This window comes from Dasypus novemcinctus, chromosome 21 (assembly GCF_030445035.2).
Source record: "Dasypus novemcinctus isolate mDasNov1 chromosome 21, mDasNov1.1.hap2, whole genome shotgun sequence".
NCBI classification, from domain to species: Eukaryota; Metazoa; Chordata; class Mammalia; order Cingulata; family Dasypodidae; genus Dasypus; species Dasypus novemcinctus.
In genome coordinates this window covers 17,214,438-17,232,232 of record NC_080693.1, presented here as the reverse complement: position 1 = coordinate 17,232,232, position 17,795 = coordinate 17,214,438, and the positions used below count along the sequence as shown (strand labels likewise).

General features: G+C 41.3%; 1 protein-coding gene across 6 annotated transcripts in view; it reads left to right on the top strand.

The window, feature by feature from the left end:
- The window catches only part of LOC131274974 (leucine-rich repeat-containing protein 37B-like), a 51,450-nt gene extending 41,666 nt beyond the window's left edge, over positions 1–9,784 (top strand). For 4 of the 6 annotated variants that reach the window (XR_011646772.1, XR_009182309.2, XR_011646773.1 and 1 more), the window contains 3 exons: positions 6,919–6,989; positions 8,896–8,967; positions 9,598–9,784. The gene's annotated coding sequence lies outside the window, so the exon portion shown is untranslated. The remainder of the gene's footprint in view (positions 1–6,918; positions 6,990–8,895; positions 8,968–9,597) is intronic. The other 2 variants (XR_011646770.1, XR_011646771.1) reach the window with 2 other exon arrangements.
- Positions 9,785–17,795: the final 8,011 nt, after the last annotated feature.

Genomic DNA, 17,795 nt, shown 5'->3' with positions numbered 1-17,795 from the left:
GTGTCCTACTGTGTCTGTTGTATTCTCATTAGGTGGCTCCGGGAACCCATCCTCAGACCTTCAGGAGTGGGAGAGAGGTGACCATTCTCTTCCTCCACCTCAGCTCCCAAGTTCGCTGTGTCTCATAGTGTCCCTTCTCTGTGTCTCTTTTTTGTTGCTTCATCTTGCTGCATCAGCTCTCCGTGTGGGTGGCACCACTCCTAGACAGTCTGCTCTCCTGCGCAGGGCTGCACTCCTCATGTGGGGGGCCGCTCCTTGCACAGGGGGCATCCCTGTGCAGGGTAACACTCCTTGCACATGGCAGCACTCCATGTGGGCCAGCTCACCCCACCTGCCAGGAGGCCCTGGATATCGAACCCTGGATCTCCTATATGGTAGGCGGAAGCTCTATTCATTGAGCCATATCCACTTCCTTGTTTCTTAAATTTTAATTCAAGCCTGGTTTTGATATTTTTATACTTTGAGAACATTTTATACCTGGGTTTAATTGATTCCTTATTGTTTTTAAATTTTTGCTTAAATCAAAAAAGGAGTATTTGGAGTTCAACAGATTGTGGTACTTCATTCTAGTTGGTTCCTTATTTGAAGCTCCTTTTTGGGGATATTTTGGTGTCTGATGCACTTTTCAGTCTAAACGTTCCTTCTAGGTATAATTTCATAACATTATTTTTTAAAATTTTATTAACCTGTCATTCAAACAACTTCACACAAACACACACACAAACCCCATTAATTTAAAATACAGCAGGAGAGGGTGGGGAAAATGGGAATCCCCTATATTTTTTATGTAACAGTTACATAATCTAAAGTTTCTTTAAAAGTTAAAAAAATAAAAAATACATTAATAATGAGATGGTTAGGCTATTGTTTCAACTTGGTCATGTAATTGTGCCCAGTTGTTTGGTCAAGCAAGCACTGGGCTAACTGTAATACAAGGGCATTTATGGACTTTAGTCACCATTGACTTGACTCAGTGATAAATCATAGATAGCTGGTTATAATTACATCAGTCAGGGACTGCCATCAGCAATGAGTGATGCTTAACCCAATCAGTCAAATGCCTTAAAAAGGGAAGTGATTCCAGCATTGAGAGAATTTCCCAGCTCATCCTTGGACAGCCAACGTCTCCCAGAACTCGTCAAGAACCTTCCCTGGGCTTTCATTGCGGCCCCTGGCTGCAGCCTGCCTGCGGAACCTGGACTTGTGCAAGCCCACGGCTGTGTGAGAGACTCTTATAGAGTCGCATACTATTGACAGATACCCCTTGTTGGTTCTGTTTCCCTAGAGAACCTTGACTAATACAATTGATTATTTTAATTAAATACATTCTCTTTAGTTTTTTCCATGTCCCAACATGCTATTCAAATTCTTTAACCAAACATTCTGAAATGAGCACCAGACGACCAGAGAAGACACTGCCGTAAACAGCTAAGGATCACCTCTGCTCTTCTCTGCCCTTATTGAATCCTTGTCAGTGTTAATAGCTTTTAAGCTTAGTAGTAGTATAAACAAGTTTCATTTTTTGTCTTAATTTTTTTCATTTTACTGTCATATCCTGTGACCTTTTTGTGTGTCACCTCTTTTAGTTTGTTTCCTGTCTGCTAAAACAAATACCACGCAAGGGGTTGACTTAAACAAGGGGAATTTATTGGCTCACAGTTTTGAGGCTAAGAGAAGTCACAAATCGAAGCATCATCAAGCAGGGCTTTCTCCCAGAGGACTGTGGTATTCTGAGGCTGGCTGCCAGTCGTCCTTGGCCCTTGGCTTTGCTCTCACAGGGCAATGCACATGTTGGCTTCTTTGGGTTCTGTTGGCTTCTGGCTTCTCCCTGTACCTTTTTATTTGTCTGAATTTCATTCTGCTTATAAAGGACTCCAGTAATAGGATTCAGACCCATCCTGATTCAGTTGGGTGACACCTTAACCGAAGTAACGTCATCAAAGTTCCCATTTACAATGAGTTCATACCTTTAGAAATGGATTAAGATGAAGAATATGTTTTTCTGGGGTATAGAGCTCCAAGCCACCACATCATCTATAGTGTCCACTTACAGCTTTTGTCATGTGATGTAGAGGGTTGGAGGTTTTTTTCCAAATTTTACAGTTATGAAGATTACTATAAACACCATTGGTCATACTTTTTCCTTTCTGCATCATTTCCATGAAAATATGAGACCATTAACTCCTTGAGGTGAGAAGGTGAATCAATCCCAGCATCGCCGGTTGACCGTTCCCCTTGCACACATATTCTGACCATCACTACTATTCCTTCTAATGTAGTGACTTTCAACCTGAGGTCAGGGTCTCTGATGCATCCTCAGGACTCCAAGAGTTTTTTTTAATGAGAATTTAAAATCTGTGGGAGGAAGGGCGCCCGGCTTGCCACAGTAGCAAACGGTGCAGCAAGAAGTGATACCGCCTCTGCCCGCTGGGCCTAGATAAGGTGACCACGCCTGACTAGGCCTTTGCTGCTAGCGGCTGGCCGGCGCTGCCCTCCCCCTTTTTATCTCCCACCTAGCCCAACATCTGGCCAGCTCTCACTCCCCCTTTCCCCTCCCCTATTCCAAACCTCTCCGCCAGCCCTCTGCTTAGCAACCCCTTACAGTCACCTATCAGGAAGCAGTACCCGCCCGCACCTATCAAATCCCTCCACGCAGTCCCTAACCCTATAAAGCTATGTCCCCTTCCGCAATAAACCGGACTTGCGTACCAGACCTGGTCTCCGCGGCATTCTTTCTCCCCTCGCCGCGCGTCCTCCACGCCTGAGAGCCCCTCTGAGGCTGTCTGCCGCAGCCTCAGACGCCTTTGCGGCCAGCTGACCCCTCCAAACCCCCCCGTCAGCGTCGGGGTGCAAGCCGCCCCAGCCGCAAAAATCTTCCATTTTTATTTTAACAATAATTGTTAAATGTATGTACCCACATTCTGGATGAGCTGAACCATCTTATAAGAGAATGCCCTTGATTTCAGTGGCATAGTTTCCAGGTAGTAAAATTTCAATTATCATAAACTATGAGAAAAGAATTGAGATGAGATTAATGTAAATATGTTGCCAACAGACACGGTGAAGGAAGCCAGAATGTTTCAAATATCAAAGGATACAGAACTTGATGCAAATAGTTTCACAAAACAACATAGCATGTTCTCAGATCCTAGATAACTTTTACTGGTCCTGCCAGCAAGGAAAGCGCAACAGAGATCTACCTTTAACATCCTGTAGGGTTTCTTCTATACTCCTGGCTCTCTGCCACTCCCTTAGCTCACTGTTTTGGAGATGCTGGCTATGTGACTGCCTGGTCATCAGTTTCAGGAAATGCTCCCAGCCTATCCCTGGCCTTTACTTTGATATTCGGTGAAGCAGAGGACATAACATTCCTCTGCAGACCCTGGCATCAGGCTAATCTAGGGACCATTCCTGTTCCCTTCTGCTGCATTCTGCAGAAATCATTGGCTGGATCTGACAGTTTTCTAGCTTATTCTTTACCTGGCCTTTCTGCTGTTCATATGGTGAGACTTTTGTTTCAATGATAATACTTTCCATTTGTGTCATCTTTAGTTGATTATTTTTAATGGGTATAATATCTACTCACATTTCTCTAAGGATATTAATTATGCTTATTCTAAAGTCCTCTTGTGCTTTCTCTGTTAACTCTAATTCCTTGTCTGTTATAAACTCTTGTTTGAGTGTCTCATCTGCCCATAATGGACTAGGCTTTCCCAAGTTGTTTGGTCACTCCTGAGTGTACTTCCTCTTTGTAGTTGATATTCTGCTGCTTCTGTTTTCCAGCTCTAGAAGTGAGGGGAAATGAGCTGCTGGGGCTTGTAATCCAGCTGGCTTTCCCCTGAGAATCTTCCCTTTTGGAAGAGGCATGTAGAGTTGATGTGCCATCCGCTGCTCTTCTTACAGTACCCCAACCAATCACTCTGTAGGTGGCCCCAGGTCATTTCTGGTAGGGGAGCCTTTGTGAAGCTACTCCCATGCCCTGCAGAGCTGAGGCTGGGATTTTTTAATTGTATCTTTTCTGTCACTCTTGAAGATTTGGTGGATTTTTTGGATGTAGAGACTTCGGGATGTTTTTAATCTGCCAATTTGAAATAGCACAAATTCTTAGGAAAACTTTGTGTCCCTATTATATCCTAAAGAGACTTGAGGCAAATGTGTACTAGGATGCAAGTACAAGAATGCCCATAGCAACAAAACTAGAAATATTTCAGTATCCAACCGTAGATTGAGTAAATAAATTGGTGTAGTCATACAGTGACTATTATAAAGCATCACTGTCCCGTAGAAATATAATGTAAGTCCATATGTGGAACCTTAAATTTTCTAATAGTCACTTAAAAGCTCAAGGTAAAATGAAACTGGTGAAGTAAATGTTAATAATATATTTTATTTAACCCTTATATCCAAAATATTATCATTTCAACATGTAATCAATATAAATATTATTAATGAGATATTCTACATTCTTTTGGGGGGGGGCAGGGGTTAAACCTGGGACTTGGTATGTGGGAAGCCAGAGCTCAACCACTGAGCCACATTTGCTCCCCTGAGTTGGTTTTTCGCATTTTTTTTTAAGATTTATTTTATTTATTTCTCTTCCCTTCCTGTGTTGTCTGCTCTCTGTCCATTCACTGTGTGTTCTTCTGCCTCTGCTTGGATTATCTGGCAGCACTGGGAAACTTTGTCTCTTTTTTCTTGTTGTTGCATCATCTTGCTGATGACACCTCTCCCTGTGTGCAGTGCCACTCCTGGGCAGGCTGAGCTTTTATCATGCGCAGTGGCTCTCCTTGTGGGGCACACTCCTTGCATGAGGGCACCCCTATGCAGGGGCACCCCTACATGGCAGGGCACTCCACGCGTACCACAGCACTGCACATGGGCCAGTTTACACATGGGCCAGGAGGCCCTGGGGATCGAACCCTGGACCCTCCATATGGTAGATGGACACTCTATCAGTTGACCCACATCCGCTTCGCTTGTTTTGTTTTTTGGTGAGTTCGGCCAGTACTTTATTAAGGTAGAGAGGGAAGAGAAATGAGAGAAAATAACAGATCATGGGTCCCAGGTAGAGAAGAAGGCTGAAAAGTGATAAAGCATGCTGGTTTACAGATTAGAATTCCCCATTATAGATGATAAATGCCCAGGTTTTACTTGCATGGCAACCATGGCAGGGTAAAAACAGCGAGAGCAGAGCACAGAAGGCAAGAACAGGGGCCCAAGGACAAGAGGGCTTTTCTTTTGTTTTGCTTGTTGTTTGTTTTTGCAGGAGGCACCAGAGACCAAACCCAGGACCCTCCCATCTGGGAGGCGGGCACTCAACCACTTGTGCTACTTCCGGTCCCTCTACATTCTTTTTTTTTTTTTTTTAAGATTTATTTATTATTTATTTAATTTCCCCCCCTCCCCTGGTTGTCTGTTCTTGGTGTCTATTTGCTGCGTCTTGTTTCTTTGTCCGCTTCTGTTGTCGTCAGCGGCACGGGAAGTGTGGGTGGCGCCATTCCTGGGCAGGCTGCTCTTTCTTTTCACGCTGGGCGGCTCTCCTCACGAGCGCACTCCTTGCGCATGGGGTTCCCGTAAGCCGGGGACACCCCTGCGTGGCAGGGCACTCCTTGCGCACATCAGCACTGCACATGGGCCAGCCCCACACGGGTCAAGGAGGCCCGGGGTTTGAAACGCGGACCTCCCATGTGGTAGATGGACGCCCTAACCACTGGGCCAAAGTCCATTTCCCTCTACATTCTTTATTACATTGTTTTCAAAGTATCCATAATATTACCATTACTCTGTGTAATCAATATAAAAATATTGATAGAGTTTACATTGTTTTTTCCATGTTGTCTTTGAAATCATCATTTGTTTGCTAAATTTTCATCATAGAACTTCTGCATTTATTGACATTTCATAAAATTTATAGTTGAAAAAGTAGCATTGCATATCCAAGTTACTCCAAACATACTCAGAGGTTTTCCAATAACTGAATTATCAGTGTTTTAATTTAAATTTTAAAATAATTACAATAAATAAGATTAAAAGTTCCATTTCTTAGCTACACTAAGCACTCAATAGCCACATGTGTCTAGTGCTTACCTTATTGGACATTCAGCATTAAGGCACTGAAGTGAACCAACCGCAGCTATACTTGCAGCAACCATTATTTTACAAACATTTTGTTGAGAGAAAATAATATGTTCCATTGCAAGTCAATGTACTCAACATTATTGAGATAGAAAATAATGCATATAATACAATTCCACTTATTTAAAGTTCAAAAGGCAGAACTAAACTCAGTTGTTTATTATTGACACTTAATAGGTAAAACTATATTTTAAAAACAAGGAAATAAAAAATCAGGATTGTGATTACTTCCAGGGGTCAGAGAAAGGGTTGTGACTAGAAAGGGGCACCCTGGGAGCACTGTAATTATTAAACCTAACATTTATGTTATAATGCAGTCTATGCACATCTTAGTTCTCAAAAAAAGTTTTAATGGGGAAAAAAGTCAGATGGCTTCGCTTGCAGCCCTAACATAGCTCCACAGTGGACTTCTACGATGAGGTGTGAGGAAAGAAAGGAGGAAAATGGCAGTTCTGCAGATCTTGGTGCCACCCAGAGTTGCGTTCTAACAGGGGCTTTGTAATGTAGAGTGCTAGGCATTAACTAAGGATTTGGCGGGAAGCGCAGGTGGAGTAAGTGTGTTTTCCACAGGTGGAGGGAGGAGCACCGAGGGGGACCCAAAGGAGGGCATGAGAAGAAAGGGTTGAATAAAAACAGAGCAGAGATCACATCCCTAAATTAAATAAGAACTACCATATTTAGGTGGCAACATTACCCAGGTTTCCCCCGTATATGGGAGTTAGTGCTGTGCAGCAAATAGTTATAGTTTGCATTTAATCCAGAAATAACCTTTTCATTTTCCAGAATTCTCAGTGACAATAATTTGAGCGAATTACATAAGGATTCATTGAAGGCCTGCTATCCCTCCAATATTTGTAAGTTTAGTTAGTTAATCATACATTATCCACATAATGAATAAGGGGTGTGAATTAGATGATCTCTAAAATTTCTTCCAGCAATAAAATCCTACAGTTCTGTAAATCTATAGGGTCCCAGCCCATCTCTAGCATTCAATACCTCCTTTGCATTTTCAATTTTCAATTTTAATTATATAGACAGGATACAAATAGAAGGAAATTTCAGTTGTAGAGGGAAATTGGTAAGGAGATCTGAGTAATTCTAGACACCCATATGAACCTTCATTTATAAGTCCATATAACATGTTTATATTCAGTCTATGGCCCACAGAGCAAATCTGGTACATGGTCTATCTTTATAAAGTCTGTAAGCTAAGAATGGTTTTTATATTTTCAAAGAGTTATAAAAGAAAAAAGAAAAGTAAGAAAAGAGACCATATATGGCCTGCAAAGCCTACCATATTTACTATCTGGTTTTTATAGAAAAATGTTTGTGAAAAAGTTGGTTTAGTAAATGAGAGGAATTAAGGTTAACCTCAGATTTTGCTTAAACGACAAGAAAATCCAGAACACATACTTAATTTGAATGCCAGTTAACCCAGAATTTTTGATAGTTTAATCTGAATTAAATCAACATTTAAATATTAAATATTTACTTAAGCAGATGAATTATGTAAACAATGTTATCAAGAGCATATTTAGTTACCAAGAGAAAAGGCTGGTGTTAAGGATTTCAATGCAGGAATTGTTATACTGTATAACAAACTGATGTTTAAATGACAGTTAAATGGTATAGCTAGAAATGTTTCACTAAGTAAGCATATCAGAAATGCTCCTAACTGCTAATTACAAAATAAAAATCTCTATAACCCCATTGCTAAGGAGGGAACACCTGCCTAGCAATCTATATCTATTCAGAGGTAAGGAGAGACGATGAGCTTTGCTATAAAAGTGTGATTTTTATACTTTGTGCAGTCCAGAACTTATTAAACTAATCCTTATTAAACTAATTCATGATACTCTTTAGCAAATAAATTCCTTTGCAAATTTGGAAGGCTAAGGGAAGGCGGGTGTGAAGAACCGCCCAGGACACTAAAGAGAGTCCCCCTGAGTCGGCAAGCCTTTCGGGCTTAGGGGACTCCCACGGTCGCGGCTGGTCTTCTTGGGCACCTCCAGCATCTGGGCAAGTGAGACAACTGCTCAATGTAGCGTGTCTTTCATTGCTTCTACTTTGTAAGCTAATTCTTTCACATTGGCATATTTATTCTCATTCATTAGAAAAAGCCAACCAATGAAAATGTTTTTAAAAATTATGCAGCATTATGCCCCAGTGTTGGAGGTAAAAGACGAGTAAGACAGGGTTCCCACCCTTCTAGGAAATCACGGTCTCGCAGGGGATACAAACACGTAAGTCAACAGGCCCTAATGAAGAACAAGCAGAGGTGCAGACGATGGCGCCATGAAGTCATAAAACTACATTCCTAAAAGAAAAGTCATTGTCCTTGTACTTACTCCCCAGCTATTTACTCATTTCATGAATATATGAGTTTGCTTTATGTCCATGTGTTAGTTTTAAACATAGCAGGCAATGCAAATGAGCAAAACCTAGTCCATGCTTTCAAGGAGTTTATATCTAGAATTTAATGAGACTACAAAAGTTCATCTAGATCAATTCCCTTACTCTCAGGAAAGATCTACCAAGATCTATAGCTGTATATTTTATTTATTAAGATCAGAAGATGAAACTTTAGGAGAGGTGGGGAGAGTATTAAGAGCCCTAGAAGGATCAGGTAACAATTGCTAAGGTTTCTAGTTTAGACAAATACTACTGATTCCATATCATCACTCTAAACTCCAACATTTGTTCTTACTAATTAGATATCTAATAGCTAATTGAGGCAATATTTTCCTTTACTTTTCCTAGAGATTTATCCTGCAATAAAATACAGTCTATTGAAAGACGCACATTTGAACCACTACCCTTTTTGCAGTTTGTGTAAGTTACAAATATAACTTCATTATATTTGGAACTTTTATAAAAATTGATTATGAGTCTCTTTGCTATTCATTTGAAATGTGATTAAAATTTGTAGTGAAAAGCTACTAAAATTATATAGCAAATCCTTTTAATCTCTGGCAAAGATTGGCATTATTACAAAGATCGGAGTGAATCATTCTAGAGCAGTGGTTTTCAGCCTGAACAATTTTGCACCTAAGGGACATTTGGCAATGTCTGGAGACATTTTTGATTGTTACACTTGTGAGGGTACTACTGGCCCTCTATTGGACAGAGGCCAGACATCCTGCTACACATCCTGCAATGCATAGTAGAACCGGTACAACAAAGAATTATCCAGCCCAAAATGTCAATAGTGCCAAGATTGGGAAATAAATAAAGAGAAATACTTACTACAAGTGTTTATTGAGCATTTACAGTTTTGTACCTAAGGTACCATATGTGCAAATCAGAATGTATAAATCATAAGTAAATATCTTACACAGCAATATTATGGAGGTAGTCTTGAGGTCATCTTGTATCATATAAAAATTAGAATCACTGCCAAAGGATGAATATTCTGAAAAGAATGTATTTTTTCCTTTTGTTTCTGTCTTTTTTTTTTTGTAGAAATCTTGGTTGCAATTTACTCACAGAACTCAGCTTTGGAACATTTCAGGCCTGGCATGGAATGCAGTTTTTACACAAGTTGTAAGTGAAGTAGAAGATGGATACATGTAAAAAGATGGTTTATGTATAAAAACATAGTGTCATTAGCCGGGTGTAAGTAAGCCCAATACAAACACTCTGAAAAGTATGTCTTAAGATCCTTTTTATTTTTTTCCAAACTGAGGAAACTAAGGTACAAAAAGGCCAGAAGACTCATCTGATTCATGCCTTCCTTTCCCTGGTATTGATCTTTGCCATGGGCAATAAAAGTCACCAAGCAAGTAGCACTCAAATTAACATTGCCATGGGAATCCCAATGATGACATTCAGATGTGTGAATGTCCTCGAAATTCCACTTTTTACTTTAACCTTGATTCTGGCTCACATGCAAAATTTCTAACTGCATAAATATATGTGATATATAACTGCAAAGAACAAAGCTTGGCACAAAGTCCTCCAGGAGCAAAAGATCAGGGTTCTCCTTGGCCATCAACTTCTTTCAGATGGTAAAACAAAGCAAATTCCTAAAAACTTGCAACAGAGCACTTCTCTCCCTAATCACCCAGAACATTTTTTCAAAAAGTATATACCTTTGTAGTTATGAATTATCTGTAGACAATAGGAATCTTTGATGCATGGAGAAAGATGGTGCTTATGTTAAGCTATGGTGTGAAAACTTTCGTAAAGAAAGTATTTTCCTTTGGCCTTTTCCAAGTACTTTCTTTCCTGACTACTCTTCAAACCAGATGTGTGGGTTGTATACCCTTTCAGCTTCAAAGTTCTTTGATTTTTCTGTCACACAAGTAAATCATAATGGCCATGTTCAATTTAAAAGGGGGTTTTAAACTAAAGGTGAAAATCCTCTTCCTCTAAACGTGACTTTGGAAAAAACTGTCTACCTGTCTTGTGGTTCAGAAACCCAGCTTTCCAGCTTCACACAGTTCCTTTCAGCTTAGATGGAGGTGCCCAGGGTGCATCTGGAAGGCCCATCTGCAGCTGCCTTCCCCTCACTTCTTTAATTTGCTGGTGTCTGACTTGGGGAAAGACAACTTGAGGGTCCATTTTTCTTTTGCCAGCACACCAGAGAGCAGGATCATTAGGTCCCCCCCACCAAGAAGCTTTAGTAGCTTCAGTACAGATGTCTTAAACTCACCAACCTTTACCAACTATTTTATAGCACTGAGAATCCCTCAAAGAATCCAAGTTTCATTATAGTTGTATGGGCAGCACAAGAAAAAAAAAAAGCATGGAATCACAATTGATAAAATTTAATGAATTCATTCAAAAATATTCACCAAGCACTGTGCCCAGTGTGTGCCAGGCACTGTACTAAGTATTGGGGCTACAAAGAGGAATAGGACAAAGACTTTATCCCCAAGAAACTTTCAGGTTGGAGGGAGGAGATGGATGTTGATGGGAAACCATAGGAGAGCCCTGCTAGGATCCATGCGGCAGGGAAACAGAGTAGGGGATGACAAAGGAGGGAATGGGCGGGGGGTTAGTAAAGATTAATGCAAGAGTGGCCATCTTGGGTTTCTGTGCTCATCTTAAGCAACAGAAAGAGGCATTTGCTAAATACAATGAGAATTAGAGTAGCCGGTACAGGAAATAAATTAACACTCGTGTCATGTGATTTGAACCAAGCTATAGCCCTAAAACTAATTCATAGCTACTTTCAAAAGATTGAAATAATGGTCCCGATACACCATGTGTATGTTGGGGCTCCTTTGTTTTTGGTCAAATTTTTCTAACGGACAAAACTAATTTGCTTCAGGAAATGTTTTCCGTAGGTGAGACATGAGTCTTACTGTATCACTTTCCAAAGGCAAGTTGCCAAGAGAAGATGGTTCCGCTTGAGTTGTCATTTTATGACCTATATGACACAGTACTGGGGTATTTATAAGTTAAAACAATATATGCCCTGCATTTAAAAAATTGGTAAAAAGATCCCAGCTGAGGTGGATTTATCATGAACTGAATGGCATTTAAGCTGCAGGGCCCCTCACTTGCATAGGCCCCTTCCAAGGTCCTAGGAGGTGACCCTAGCAATTGTTGTTTTCATAATTCTGCACTTTTTATTAGAAAGGATTTCACAGAATTAGATAAACTGCAGACCCCTTAAAAGCCAGATTCACCCCTGGGTGCCAGGTAATTATAACCCAGTAAATCTCTTAAATGAAGCCTAGATGTTATTTACAAACACCGATGGAATAAATGAGAAGTGTGGCTAAGAGTCATTCTTTTTTTATTTTTATGATTTATTTTCATTTATTTATCTCTTCTTCCCCCCCTACCCCCCAGTTGTCTGCTCTCTGTGTCCATCTGCTGTGTGTTCTTCTGTGTCTGCTTCTATGCTTGTCAGCGGCACCAGGAATCTGTGCCTCTTTTTGTTGTTAATGTTTTCCATCAGACTTAAGAAGTTTTTTTCTTTGGCCCTTACTCTCCTCTGGTGCGGCGGCTTGCTCAGTCGGTGGAGGTGGGGTCTGGCTGCGGACGAGGGGTCGGTCCAGCTCTGGACGAGGGGTCGGTCCCACTTGGGACGAAGGGTCGGTCCCACCTGGGACGAGGGGTCGGTCCGGCAGCAGACAAGGGATCGGTCTCACAAGGGGTTGCGCGGTTCAGCTGACGGGGTCACCCGGCGAAGCCGGCGACGAAGGGGTCGCCCGGAGAAGCAGGCAACGAAGGGGTCGCCCGGAGAAGCAGGCGACGAACTGGGGACAAGGGAGGCCAGGCCCTTGTCGGGGGCTCTCAGGACTGGAGGGCACACGGCAGAAGAACTACCGCGGAGACAAGGTAAACACGCAAGTCCACTTTATTGAGGGAGAGGCAACAGTTTTATAGGGGCTGGGGAAGGCTGATTGGTCGAAGCCACGCCCTGTTCTGATTGGTTGCCAGCGAAAGGTCAGTGGGCGGTACTGGACGGGGGAGGGGTGGTGGTTAGGGATTGGCTGTTGCTGTTGCTGGGGGAAGTGGCAGGGCTTAGTGATTGGTGGCTGCTGTTGCTGGGGTGGAGGGCAGACTTGAGTTTCCCCGCCCACGCCTGGCTGTTGCTGCTGTCGGGGGAAGGGAAAAGGGCAGACTGGATTTTTCCGCCCACGCCTGGTTGTTGTTGCTGTTGGGGGAGGGGAAAAGGGCAGACTGGAATTTTCCGCCCTGCGCCTGCGCAGGGAGAAAGAAGAAGAAGGGTGCCGCCCCACAGGCATCGTGTAGCGCCATCCGGGAGGAGGGGCGGCCGCGGAAGCATGGCTGCCGAGAAGGGGAGACCCGAGGGCACTCTGCGCCCATGCTGAGCTCCCTTCAGGGGTGGCAGTGAGTCCGACCAGCCACCCTATTATGGGGGCAGCGGCTTGGCCTGCCGCGGCTGCTCCCCTGCCAGGCCAGCAAACCACACTTCAGCCCGAGGAGTGACCGCAGGTGTGGAAGGGGCTTGATGCTTCAAGAATGTCTCCACGTGACTACAGATAGTCTTGGCCAGCAAAACTTGGATTATTACACATGGACATGGCTTTCTCCCTAAACCTGGCAGAGGAGAAAGCTGGGAAAACTTCACTGATACCTGGGGCAACACAGACAGCTTCAACCTCTATAGGTCACAGAACCAACTATACCCTCAGCTCCCACTACACAAAGAGCAAGGGGGAAAGACAAGAAAGAGAAACTACACCCAGAATAAATACATCTAGGAAGCCAGATACCACACAGCAATGAAAAATTCCAATTCTTAGCAAGAAACCAGAATATATGGCCTAGTTAAAGGAACAAAATAAGCCTCCAGATGACATAAAGAACATGAGAAAATGAATCATAATTGTTCAAACAAAACTCCTTAATGAATTATATGAGATGGCTAAAGAGATTAAGGATATTAAGAAGACCCTGGTTGAGTGCAAAGAATTTAAAAGCTACATTTAAAAAGACAGCAGATCTTATGGGCATGAAAGACACAATAAATGAAACTTGAAATACACTGGAGGCATAAAATGGCAGATTTAAGGAGGCAGAAGAAAAGATCTGTGAGTTGGAGATATGGCCTCTGAAAACAAACATACAAAAGAACGGATGAATAAAAGAATTGAAGAAACTTGAACAGGGTCACAGGCAACTAAATGACAGCAAGAGACATGCAAACATATGTGCATGGGTTTCCCAGAGGGAGAAGAATGGTCAATGGGGAAGAAGGAATGTTTGATGAAATAACAGTAGCAAATTCATCTACCCTATTGAGGGACATAGATATCCGTGTCCTGGGAAGCGGACTTGGCCCAATGATTAAGGCATCTGCCTACCACAGGGGAGGTCCGCGGTTCAAACCCCAGGCCTCCTTGACCCATGTGGAGCTGGCCCAAGCACAGTGCTCTTGTGTGCAAGGACTGCTGTGCCACGCAGGGGTGTCCCCGTGCAGGGGCGCCCCACACACAAGGAGTGTGCCCCATAAGGAGAGCCTCCAAGTGCAAAATAAATTTCAGCCTGCCTGGGAACAGCTCCACACACACAGAGAGCTGACAAAACAATATGATGTGACAGAAAGAAACAGATTTCCATGCCGCTGACAACAACAGAAGTGGAAAAAGAAGAACATACAGCAAAATGGACACAGAGAACAGATAACTGGGGGGGGGGGGGGGGGGAAGGGAGAGAAATAAAAAAAAAATAAATCTTGAAAAAAAAAAGATAACCATGTCCAGCAGCACAGCATACTCCCACCTGAATAAATCTGAATAGACCAGCTCTTAGACACATACTAATCAGAATGTAAAATGCCAATATACAAGCGAGAATTCTGAGAGCAGGAGGAGAAAAGTGATGGATAACATATAAATGATGGCTAATAGGATTAACTGCCAATTTCTCACTCAAATCAATGGAGACAAGAACACAGTGACATGATATACTTAAGACAGAGTAAGAGAAAAATTGCCAGCCAAGAACCTTCTGTGTGACAAAATTGTATTTAAAAATGAGGGTAAGTTTAGAACATACACAGATGAATAGAAACTGAGAGTTGGTAAGCAAAGGTCCATCTTTGCAGGAAACAGTAAAGGGAGTCCTACTGCCTGAAAAGAAAACACAGGGGAGAGTGGCTTGGAAGAGAATCTAGAAATGAAGTTTATATGATTAAAATAATGGAAAGTGTCAAAGAAGTAGTGAAAAGAAAATATAAATAAATACAGATAAAACTTGAAGGTCAAAATGGGTGAAATAAAAGCTGCCTTTACAGTAATAACATTTAATATTATTGGATTAAACTCCCTATTGAAAAGACACTGACTGGTGGAATGGATAAGAAAATATGAGCCATCTGTGTGCTTTCTACAAGAGATTCAAGGATGCCAACAGAGTGAAAGTGAAAGGTTGGAAATATATATTCCACACTGGCAGTAACCAATAAATGCTGGGGTAGCTTTACTTATATTGAACAAAATAGACTTTAAAAGCAAACTGTTATTGGAGACAAGGATGGATATTATATATTCATAAGAGGAGCAATTCACCAGGAATATATAACAATCATAAATATATATGCACCTAATCAGTATCCCCCAAGATATGTGAGGCAAAACACTTGTAAAACTGGGGGGAGAAATAATATCTCTACATTAATAGTTGTAGACTTCAGTACACCTCTCAGCATGGAATAGAGCATCTGGGCAGAAGATCAAAAAAGAAACAGAGAGCTTGAATAATATTATAAATGGATTAAACCTAATAGACAAATACCTTACATTGTACTGAAAACAGCAGGATATACATTCTTTTCAAATGCTCGCTGATCTTTCTCGGGATAGATGCTATGTTGGATCACAAAGCACATATCAATAAACTCAACAAGATAGAAATTATACAAAGAGCTTCCTTTGATCATAATGGAATATTGTTGGATATCAGAACAGTTGGAAAAAGGAAAATCACAAATAAGTGGGTAATAAATAATATATTTGTAAATAAGTAGTAGGTTAAAGAAGAAATTTCTAGAGAAATCAATAAATATCCCAAGAAGTATAGAAATGAGAACACGTTGTAAAATCCTATGATATGCAGTGAAGGCACTACTGGAGGGGAATTCATAGATCTCAATGCTTAGATTAAAAAAGTAGAAAGAGCTAACACCAATGACCAGACTACAGAGCTGGAGGAACTAGAAAAAGAACAGCCAACTATTCCCAAAGCAAGTAGAAGTAATGAAATAATGAAGATCAGAGCAGAAATAAATGATATCAAGAACTAAAAAACAATAGAGAGAAAAACCAAACCAAAATTTGGCTTTTCAAGAAGATTAACAAAACTGAAAACCCTTAGCTAGACTGAGAAAGGAAAAAAGAGAGAAGATGCAAGTAAATGAAATAAAAAATAAAAATGAGGACATTACTATGGACCTCATGGAGAGAAAAGACCTCGAAAGAGGATACTATGAACAACTGTACTCAAACAAAGTAGACGATGTAGATAAAAATGCAAGAATCCCTGGGAAGATACAGACACCCTACACTGACCTCAGGAAACCAATCACAAATAAAAAGACTGAAACAGTCATCAAACAACTAGGCAATAGGAAAAGCCCAGGACAAGGTGGTTTCACAGATGATTTCTACCAAGCACTCAAAGCAGATTTAATTCCAATCTTTATCAAGCTCTTCCAAAAAACTGAACAATCAGAGAATGCTACAAAACTCATTCTATAAAGCCAATATCACCCTAATATCAAAGCCAAATGAAAAAAAAAATTACAGACCCATTTCCCTAGTGAGTATGGATGCAAAACTAATCAACAAAATGTTTGCTAGCCGAATTCAACTCTATGTTTAAAGAAGTATTCATTATGATCAAGTGGATTTTATACTAAAGTAGGCTATGGGTGGGGGGGCTGTTCATCTCTATAAATAACCTGACTGAACTGTGCATTTGGAACAGTGAGAACTGCAGCCCTGCCCTTGGTAACCATGACAACAACTCCAGTCCCAGAAAAACAGTTCAGCAATGCAAACTCTATGAACTTTAAATATTCAGGAAAAATGCAAACCAAATGTACTAAAAGCTTATCTAAAATGTATAAAATCCATGCTAAAATTTATCTAGGATGTGGAAAATATATCTAATTCAAGCCTATTGAGCACTGAAACAAGAAACCATTTGGCCCTTCCTCTGTATTAAAAAAACTCAAAAATCTTGTTCAGGGGTTCAGATTTTGAAATAAAAAGCTCTGAGCCCGGCCGGTCATAAATAAATCCCTTTTCCTTCCCCACATTATTCCTGAGCCTTCTATACGCAAATAATTAAATCTCTCTCAACTTCTACAACAATACCAGGCATGCAAAAAAATCAATCAGCAGAATATACCACATTAGTAAATCATAGAAGAAAAATCACATGATCCTATCGATTGATGCAGAAAAGGCATCTGAGAAATTACAGCATCCCTTGGATGGATGAAGGATAATCAAAGACCTGAAGGCAACTTGTTTCTCTCCCTGTTCCTAGGATACAAAGGATGGACTGATATGTAAATTAGAAGGGAATGAGATGCAACCCTCTCTTGGTGCCAAATTCTGCTTTGGTGGTCAGTAACATCCATTTGAAGCATTGAAGTATGAAAACCGGCTTGAACTGGTTTCCTGGACCAGGCAGAGGAATCCCCTTGCTGTCCTCACTTCAACTTGCTTAATTAACACAGTAAAACTCCCACCCATGGTGGAGTTTTCTGCTCCTTTTTTGATCCTGGAATGTATGTGTGAGTGTGAATTCCTGAACATGCGCTCATACAGTTACATAACCAGCAATGTATGTTTACTCACGTGCATAAAAGTTAGTGCATAATCAAACCACATGCTAAGTAGTAACTTAGCTATTTAAGCAAGAGTGAAACCACAACACGGGGAGTTGGGTCTGAATCCCTTAAAACTGACCTTAGCTCCTGTCTGCAAACATAATAAATACAAATTCTATCTAACTCTCATATTAAAGCTTTTCTCTACCTCTCTGGTTGTCTCCAAAGGCCCATCCTTGGGGCCTACATATTGGTGACTCCACCAGACCTAAAATACACAAATAAAATGCTTCCAAGGTGGACCGTGGAGGAGGTTGCCAGCACCCGGGCATCCCCGACTCCAGCAGCCCCTCAAATTTCATGGGGACTCAGGGGTTACCCGGTGAAGCCCCTTTCC